A 10,845-nucleotide genomic window follows, 5' to 3' on the forward strand; every position below is an offset into this window, starting at 1 on the left:
TGTTTATAGAAAGAATGTTATGCACTCCAAGATTTTTCCTGTGCCCTTCCTGGTGGTTTGTGTTTGCGTATGGAATACCTATGAAAATACCTATAGTATGATATATGAGTGGTACTCCTTTTCTTGTTTTGTGTTGTGCTGGAGAGGATGGTTTTATCTCCAAGTTATGTCCAGTTGTAGAATATAAGATGGCTGCAGTAACCTTTCAAAGTTTCAGGATACTGAAGCAAAGAAAGTAGCTGCTGATCTTAAGGGTAAAGGATACTGGTAGGCCATATATAATTAAATAAATGTATATCTTTTTCTGTTGAATTACATCAAGACTTCATTTGTACTTTAAAAATTAAGCTTAAAATTGAATGGATTGGTCATCTGTATTATTGTACAGTATTTTGGTTGTCTTGTTTGACTTTTACTGTGAGAGTGGTTCCTTTAAGGGTGAACAGCCTTTTGGTAGAGGAGGTGCTATATAAGGGGTTGGGGAAGTACACATTGTAAAGTAGGTTTATCTCTGAAAGGAAGATGGACACTGGAGGAATTGTGTTTTTCTCTGTTTTATGTATATTTTTATTTTTGATTAAAATAAGTTATTTGTTTTTTGCAGCACAATATCCGCATATAGAGCTTCTGATTGGCTGATGACTGGTAGATAGCAGCACACACCTTTCTCCAGATTTTAAATTTCCCCATTCATTCCCACATTTCTACCATAAATTAAACAGATTTTTGTCTTGCTCCCCTTTTTATTCTGTCAATCTCACCTTCTCTTTCTTCTGTTTTTCTTACAGGCCTATTGTATCACTCCTGCTTCTATCCCTCATTATACAAACATGAAGACTTCATAGTCAAAATATGGTGTTTGTTTTCTTTTATGCAAGTGTGGAATTTACCTCTACTTGTTCCTTTGCAGCTTGCATGCTGATGCAGCTCCCCATTCAAACCTATTTAGGCTAACACATATACACATTTATACAGCTTGGCTTTATCATGAAGCCAGCTGAGTGAGGGACTTTGCTCAAGAGTACAACAACAGTGCCCACTGTGGATCACAGCCTTCAACGTACAATCCTAGTTTTCCTAATCATTACACCTTGCTGCCACATGTTTCCTCAGAGAAACAGTCCATAGTCTTTAAAATAAAGAGGTAGTTTTCTCAAAATTCTTCAAACAGTGACCCTGTGGAACTAACCTATTAAACTAACCTATTATCTCTAGGATAATTAATTCACTTTAAGAACATAATTTATCAAAGGGTTCCAAGAACGTTTATACTGCAAAAAAGAAATATTTCTGTTTTGATCTCTTCAGTTTTAAATTTACTTCTATTTTTTCCACACAAAGAGCAGAAAAAAAATTCAGAGAGAGAAAGATTATCTGTTACATAGGTTAGCGCAAGTGTTGCAGAATAGATTTTGCAAATTATGAGTGAATGCTGCTAATCTATAGATTAGATTTAGACATGCAGATTTGTGTCAATTATTTCCAAAGCAAACTAGTCGTAAAATTCTTCATGTCTTGATCTTTATTAAGGTTGAAATATATGTATTAATATTTGTAACCAAAGATGGATATATACATAGTATGTTTGCTAAAGATGAGACTAGTGGAAAAGAAAACCACAGGAACTCACACTCACAACAGTGTAAGGACCCTGTGAAGTTTCCTTCCTTTATTGTTACAAGACAACATTTTCTTATAGCTTCTTTTTTTTGGTAACACTAGAGGGTGCAGGCTGCATATTTTCCCAGCTGGGAGATCCATTTTTGCTTATTGGATTTACAGTAACCTGGATTTTCCAGAAAACTAGACATTGGATTTCCAGCATTAATTGTCCTTCCAGCAGTAACTTCAGTTACTGCAAACAGGGTAGCAATAGATTTATCAGATGCCAAAGTGTAAAATACACAACTTGTTTGAAAGGAAATCAATTATATTGTCTCTGGTTTGTAAACATTAGCCATTTATACAGATCAAAGGTCCCTTTCCCTTTTCAAAGATTAAGATTTTTAATTTTTCAAAATTATGTCTTTGGAAACGAATATGTGCTTAATACCCGTCTGTAGCATCAGGAAAATTACATTGGTGGGATAGCAAAACCTATCAAATCTTTCAAAATGCTTATGTTCTTACAGTATATTTGCAATTATACACTCGGATCTATACATTTATCTTTGTAAATATTTCCATTATTATATAATTTTGCCTCCTGCTTCTCAAATTATTGAATACTCTGAAATAGAGACTCTGACTAAGCCAGTTTTCAAATTAAATTGTGAATACACCTGAAGGAACATTCAACAACTCACATTTTATAATATTTCTGTATTTATAACATTATTTTTGAATAATCTTTAAAAGTAGTTTAATATCGCAGAGGGTTTGAAAAAGAATTCACCAATAGATGCTAAAGACAGTCTTATTTAATAAACAACACACACAACATTTTACATTGCTATATCATTATTGAACAAATGGTTTAAACAATCAAGGTCATTGATGGAAAAAGTATGCAAAGCCTTATATTTAGTTACTAGTGGAACCTACTTTATTGCCAATAACTTCAACCAAACACTTTCTGTAGCTGCTGATCAGAGCGCAACGGTTACGAGGTATTTTAGCCCATTCCTCTATACAAAACTGTTTCAGTTCATGTATATTTTTGGGATGTCTTGCTTGAACAGCATGCTTCAGATCACGCCACCACAGGATTTCAAAGGGATTAAAGTCAGGACTATGACCTGGCTATTCTAAAATCTGGAATTTCTTCTGTTTGAGCCACTCTGTTGTTGATTTACTCCTGTGGTTTGGATCATTGTCATGTTGCATGCCCCAACTTCTTTTGTGTTTTAGATCACAGACAGATGCCGTGACATTCTGCTGTAGAATTTCCTGATACAACCTGGAATTCATTGGCCCCTCAATGATTGCAAGCCATCTAGGCCCTGAGGCAGCAAAACAGCCCCACACCATTATACTCCCTGGACCATGCTTCACAGCTGGGATGAGGTTTTGGTGCCGGTATGCAGTGTTTTGTTTTCTCCAAATCAACACTATGTACATTTACCAAAAAGTTCCATTTTTTTCTCATCTGTCCATAGAACATTGTTCCAGTAGTTCTGTGGAATATCCAAGTGGTATTTAGCAAACTTGAGATGGGCAGCAATGGTTTTTTTTGGATAGCAGTGGTGTCCTCCATTGTAACCTCCCATGAACACCACTCGTAATCAGTGTTTTTCTTATGGTAGACTAATGAACACAGAGGTTATCAAGTGCAGGAGATACCTGCAGATTTTTAGAGTTCTTTGTCACCTGTGTGAGGATTGTACGGCATGCCCTTGCACTGATCTTTGTAGGACGTCCACTCCTAGGGAGAGTAGCAGCGGTGCTGAATTTCTTCCATTTGAAAACTATCTGTCTGACTGTGGACTGATAGAGGCCCAAGTCTTTAGAAATTCTTTTGTAACTCTTACCAGTCTTATGAGCTTCAATAACTCTTCTTCTGAGGTCCTCTGAAATCCTCAGGTCTTCAAAATTCTGTTGTGAACAGCAGGTAACCAAAATTGTGTGATTTTTTTATATGGCAGGGCAGGTCAAACCCACACCTGAATACACCTTGTATTATAAGCTTAGCCAGAGCTTATAATATAAGCACTGATTCTGTCACCCCTATACAGGACATTTGTGATAGTGGCAGCTTGTGACCCAAATCTGCTTAATCTCATACATGCCCTCTGCCATAGTCCTAATACCCTAGCCAGGGCCATCTCAAAGGGGGGGAGAAGGGGGCAGCTGCCCCCCCAACCCCAATCCTGCTTCACACACGCATAAAAGTATAAATACATACATGTTTAAATATTTTAATAATGCAACACACAAAACTCTTATTTTAACTCAAGATGAAATCTAAAGTTAATGGAAGAGCAGATGTGTAATTCAGAACTGGAGGCACATCTCGCACTATGTCGAACTTTTTAGTTGCAAGCTAAAAGTTATTGCAGCATAACTAAACTAGCTTCGGAAAAAAAGTTAGCTGGTGGAAAACTGGCGAGCACAAGCAGAGATAGGGACAAATTTAGAAAATACTACAGTGGGTGTGAGAAAAGAAAAAGGAAGCAGAAGAGGGAGGATGCAAATGTGGCACTTAAAAGGGTCTTTGGAAAGGTTCACTGTAAAAACCAGGAGCGAAGAGGAAATGAGCACGGGTCATGATCTCAGATATGACAAGGATGCTAGCGTTGAGTCACCTGAAGTACCGATAGCATTAGCAACAACAGCGATTAGTATTTATGTTCAGTCCTGTATGACTGTTTGCACAGGCCAGGTAGGTAGCTATTTCATCACCTGAACACTGCTCCCTGCCGCCACCACTACACACAAGAACCCCCCCACCCTGGGCCCTGCCCACCCCTTGAGACGGCCCTGATCCTAGCTTCCACAGGCAGCAAGTCCACACCCACAGCCCATACTGTATGCTCTGTCATCATACTTTTATGTGGTAGTGTCTATGTTCCTTTATCTCAAACCAGACACTCAGCTCAAAGGAGGCTAAGTCAAATGTTCACTCATTGTGCTGTATGCATCAACGTTATGAAGCGCTTTATATGCTAATGCTCCAATTTAATTAAAGTGTCTATTTCTGCTTTTTCATGTGTAGAATTATAATTAATTCACTTTTTTGCAGTTCATGTTGCCTTGCTGTGATGCCCAAGCTGTAATCCTTTAAACCAGGTGAGTAAAGTCAAAGATCTGAACTTTAATATATGAAATTAATTTCACAAGCGTAATAAAAATGGGTTAGTTTGTTTGCACCTAACGTTAGATCTCTTTCCTTACTCTGTTATATTATATGTATTAAATGTGTTACCTTTAGGTGTGTGATGTGTTGAATCTTTTAAAATCACATAGGGTCTTCATTTACACAAAAACATAATATTGTGTCTATACTGCAGCTGTTCATTGTCTGTTTGAAAACTCCTGTAGGAAGATTCAATTTTGACAAATTCAAATGATTAGTGCAGCCTACAGACATGTCTTTTGGAATAATTATTTAAGAGGTATACGCACAATAAAATACCTGTGGAAATTCTTGCGACAACATAGTCCACCAATGATAGTGGTTGCAGGTTGCAATGCAGTGGTTGCAGGAAAAAAATGAAAAAAGCATTTCCACAGATAAGGACAGAAGACAGAAAAAAGTAAATTCATCAAATATTTTAAGCTCAGTAAGAATAAAAAAAAAGCAGGGATATTTAACCAGGATTTTGTGTAATTTCTTTACAATGTATGGAGATTACAACGATTGTTAGGGAGGGATGACAATAACCACGCTCAATCATACTTAGCTGTCAGTCTTTAGCAATCACTTCGTCCACCAAACACCATAAATCCCAATGTGATTTCCCACTCTCCCTCTTGTATGACTTTTGCATGTCCAGGTGCGTCTTTCGCATTGCACAAGCCCGTGATATTTACCCTTTGCATTTCGATTGCCTATGGATCTGTAAATTTCCTGCTCCGACAAAGAACCTTTGGCAGCAGAGAGGATTCCCCTACACTCCTCGACCAGCCCGTTCCTCCTGCTTTTCATTCCAGTGTCTTATCGCCTCTATCCCCCGCCTTCCTACCATAAGCACTCATCTCTGGCCAGCTCTCACACGATTCAACTTCTCGCCGAAGTTTACATTCTGTATCTATCGTCCCTCCCTCATCACAAATCCAGCTCCCCTTCCTCAGCGGCATATTCTTCAAGCAGCTCCTGCCTCATACTGCAGTTTCATATATCCGCTTCTCCTTTCCCTGGATCGTCTCCCACAATTACAGACTTGACTGTGACAAGCCTTCAAATCAGGGTGACCGGTTTAAAGAAATACATCCAAAAAGTTCTGTTTTCACTCTATTTGCTATCTACAAAAGCAACTTCGGTTCTACAGCATTCTCCAGCACCCTCTGCTGATGGCACCCGCGCCTGCTGTTCCCCAGCCTATGCTAGGACTCTCGCGCTGCAGTAGTGGACCTCAGGGTCTCCCTACTCAGCTTCAAATCCTACCAACTGCGGCGCCCCCTCACATCATCATGTACCTGCACAATGAAGGAGAAGCACCTTTTGGGCGTACAAAAAAAAAAGGAAAAGAGAGAAAATATGAAGAAAGAATGAAACGTGAATATGCAACAAGAGAAAAAGAAGTCAGGCTGCCCGTGCCTTTGCCTCTCGTCTTCCATTGTCTCGTCCTGCTACATCTTTGTCTGCATCTCTTCTTCAACCAACTCGCCTTCACAGGGCAACTGCACCCTGCTCTATACTCAGCCTCCTTCTCTAAACCCTGTGCCGCTGAGTCTAAGGTCAAGGCCCACACCCACCCCGTCTCTCTCAATCTTTCAATTCTGAACTCTCCTCTGTCTCTCCCTCTGGTGTCCTATGTGGCTCAAGTTCCACTTGCTTGGTGTTTTTGTCCCCGGTTTCCTGTCTTTCGGCCCCCGCTGCTCCTGCTGCTATCCCTACAGCCACCAGTCCGTCCAGCAAACTACCTCCAGCACAGCCAGCGGGTAGCCCACACCCTTCCCCACCTCCTGGCATCCAAAACAACTCGGTAGCCCCCTCCGCTCTTCCTCCAGTCAGCAGTCGTCCCATGTTTTGTATCCCTATCCCCTTGTACAGTATGTCTCGCTGTCTCGGCATAGACGGTATTAAGACATTGCATGCACCAGTCGATCTCAGCCAGAAACCGCGGACCTCCTCATTCTCCACATACCAGCCAGCTATTGATCTGACTCTTCATCGCTTTTCAACATTTGCAGGTCATGCCTTTCCCAAGACAGGACCCACCTTGCCCATTCGAAACACCTAGCATTTGACTATCCAGTTACTTCTCCTGTTAAAACAAAATGGGCTGCTCTCGGCAAATGCACTTTCTCTGCCACGTATGCAAATCCCTGGCGTTCAATTCAGCCCCGGGTTCCCGTTTCCGCTACTACTGTGGCCATCTCCTCAGTCCCAGGTCTGTCCAGCATCCTACCTTCTACCCAGTCAGCAGTTGTCCCGTGTCTTGTGTCCCTGTCTTATTCGTGTTTCTGTCCAATTCAGCCCTTATGTCTCGTGTCCTCGTCTCGTTATGTCTTGATCCCCCGGTGTTCAGTAAAAAAAAAATATATATCCCTATCCCTGGCATTCAATTCTGCCCCAGGTCTATTCGTCTTGTCTCCTTTGCTACTGTGGCCATCTCCTCGGTCCCGGGTCTGTCCAGTGTCCTACCTCTGGCCCAGTCAGCAGCTGTCATGTGTCTCACATCCCTGTCCTGTTCAGCTCTGCTCTCATAGGTAAGTCCTATGTCTTGCTTCCCCATCTCGATTTCGTGTTTATTCCTCTTGTCCTTTCTGCTACCGGTACCACCTCATTGATATTTGTACAGGTAAGTCCTTCGTCTCATGTCCCTGTTTCATGTGTGTCCTTTTCCCCCATGTCTAATCTGCCCCTGCTTTGTTTGTTTCCCCATCCCTGGTATCCAGTTTGGGCTCCAGGTTCATTTCTCTTGTCCTCTACTGCTACTGACGCTAAATCTGCAGCCCCGGGTTCATCCGGCATCCTATCCCTCTCAGTCAGGAATCGCTCTATGTCTCATGTCCCTGTCTCGTCGCGTCTTTATCCCCCTTCTCCAATTCAGCTTGTCTCATCCCTCCCACCCTCCATTGCTACCAAAGCCACCCCTTCAACATCCGTACAGGTAAGTCCCATGCCTCCAATCTGACCCCGGGTCCATTTCTCTTCCTCTTGTCCTCTGCTTCTGCCGCCACCTCTCGGTCCCGGGTCTGTCCAGCTTCCTACCACTGGCTACTCAGCAATCGTCCCTCAACTCAAGTCTCTATCCCCGATGTCCAATTCGGCCCCAGGATAATTTCTCCCAGTCTGCACTGCTACTTCTCGGATCCAGTACTGCTCTCACTTCACGTAATATTCATACACATAAGTTCCAAGCCGTTTCCGGGTCTAGCTACAGTACTGCACCCGGAGTCTGTAGCTATTCAAAAATGCCTAGCTGCTCGGAGGGGGGGCATCCATTGGGCCGAGACCCCCAGAGGTTTATTTTCTCCCATCTGGAGTTTTTGTTTTCCTCTCCAAAGTGCCCACATGGATATGTCGTAAGGCCAACAATAATAATAATAATAAAAAAAAAACTTTATTTTATATAGCACCTTTAAATGTGGCTTCTCAAAGCGCTTTACAGAATGATAACAACAATAAATAAAAAGAACACACAACAACTATTCAGACTATACACTATGTCTGAACTATACACAACAATAGTTCAGACGGGTACTGAGGTGCCAAGCCATGCAGAGCCTTAAAGGTGAGCATGAGGATTTTAAAGTCTACAGGGACTTTGACCGGAAGCCAGTGCAAGGACTCCAGGATAGGAGTAATGTGATAATTTGCACTAGACCTGGTCAGGATTCTGGCCGCTGAATTTTGGACATACTGTAGTTTGTTCAAAGCAGATTTAGATACCCCAGCGAGTAGAGCATTACAGTAGTCAATTCGAGAGAACACAAATGTGTTGATCAGCTTTTCAGCCACAGTTAGTGATAGCATAGGGCGTAGTCTAGCGATATTTCTGAGGTGAAAAAAAGATGTTTTGACAGTATGCTGCACATGTGGGTCAAATGTTAAGCCAGAATCAAATATAACCCCAAGATTTTTCAATTTAGATTGAAGCTCAAGTACAGAACCATCTACAGATAGGCTTTTGTTGAAGTTGATGGGGGGTGTCAATAAGCATGACTTCAGTCTTGTCACAGTTAATATGAAGGAAGTTTTGAGTCATCCAAATGTTTATGTCAGAGATGCAATTAGATAGAATAGAGACAGCCACATCAGTGTCAGGTTTGGTATGGATGTATATTAGAGTATCGTCAGCGTAGAAATGAAAGCTGAGGCCATGTGATCTTAAAAGCTGACCAAGTGGAAACATTAAGTGCTGAAGAGCAAGGGGCCCAGTATTGAGCCCTGAGGAACACCAGACTTAACAAGACCAATTTCAGACCTGTACCCATTAAGAGAGACAAAGTGACAGCAATCAGTGAGGTAAGACTTGAACTATTTGAGGGCATTGTCGGAAACTTCGAACACAGTCTTAAGACGAGAAAGTAAGATGTCATGGTCAACAGTGTCAAATGCAACACTGAGATCAAGAAGGATGAGTATAGAAAGAGAAAATATAGAAAAGCAGCACTGAGATCAAGAAGGATGAGTATAGAAAGAGAACCAGAATCAGAAGCTATTAGAAGATCGTTAGTGACTTTGACCAGGGCAGTTTCTGTGCTGTGAAGCTGACAGAAGCCAGATTGGAGGGCTTCTGTTTTGGAGGGGTTCAAAAAGGTTGTTTCTCATGACGTGGTTATGTAACTGAAATGTGACAGCACAATGCTCGCCATCCAGTTCCAGAGTCCATAAGAGTCCCAGCAGTTAGTTCCTTACACTCCATTTATCATCAGACAGCAAAAGGGTAATTTACCAACAGGTTTATATGCCTCCACATTTCCTTTGAGCCGGCCATTCCATTTGTCCAGGAGACCCTCATCAAAGTTAACGGATATAAAAGGCCACATCGCTGCTGTTTACCTCCATCTTTCCTCCTAATCACCATACAAATCAAGTGCAGGAGTCTCCAATTTACATTGCTGCTTCTGGGGGACACAGTCACAAACACGGGCCTGTATCCATTCAGATAATATTAACACCACTAACCCAATTTAATAATACCAGTGATTTTCTTTCCCATCTACAATGGGTAGATCATAATCTGGTTTCTCATCATTTAGACCTCGTGTTACTTTGAATTCCCTTCCGTCAACACCTCAACACGTACCTACAATATGCAACTCGCCTAGGCCTGCAGAAGCCTACTTCCCTACAGTAAACCTAAACAGAACACGAACAAGCACTCCAACCGTCCTACTGCTGCAACAATCCATGGGTCACAGATCACACCTTCTCACCTTCTTCAGGCTATTCCAAATTCTGCATTGGTGATTTGGGTCCAGCTTGGTTCTTTTTGGGGGTCCTGGCTTCCTTGTCCTAATGTTAGGAGGTCAGCCCTCAGCCAAGCGGGTTAAGCCAATATCCGCTCCATAATAGTTCATCACACTTTAATCTTGGGTGTTGTCGTTCCTAGTGAAATGGAGTTTATAACGAAAGTTCAGGAGGGATGACAACAACCATGCTTGTACTCAGCTGTCAGTAAATACTGTAGCAATCACTCCCGTCATCCTTCCTCCACCAAACGCTATAAATACCAACATGATTTCCTACTCTCCCTCACGTACGACTTTTGCATCACACCTCCACCCCAATTCCACCTCTGCAGCTACCCCTTGGTTACCCTGTGTGGGGGTCCTGGCCTCCTTGTCCTATGGCCAGGAGGTTGGCCCTCAGCCAAGCAGGTTAAGCCAATATCCGCTCCATAATAGTTCATCACACTTTGATCTTGGGTGTTGTCGTTCCTAGTGAAAGGTATTTCATGAAATCTGGTTTCATGTCCTTACTGTAGCATGCAGCATAAATGTGTACACTCAGAATGCATTGATTATATAATAAAACACCCCACCTTTTTAATATGATGACTCCATAAATCTAAGCACATAAGAACTCAAAATGATAGTGGGAGTATGGAGCAAAAAGAGTATTCAAGTTATTCAGGTCTACAAAAACACTGACCTGAAACATCCTTCTCTCCACTACTAAATCATGTCTTCCTAATACAACCACCACTAATATCATTCAAGCCACTTTCATTCACTGAGACCATTACCTACCCCCATGTAAGAACTTGCAGTTGTTAGTGGCCTTTAGAC

Source organism: Atractosteus spatula, chromosome 9, assembly GCF_055471065.1.
Source record: "Atractosteus spatula isolate fAtrSpa1 chromosome 9, fAtrSpa1.hap1, whole genome shotgun sequence".
In the NCBI taxonomy this organism is placed as follows: Eukaryota; Metazoa; Chordata; class Actinopteri; order Semionotiformes; family Lepisosteidae; genus Atractosteus; species Atractosteus spatula.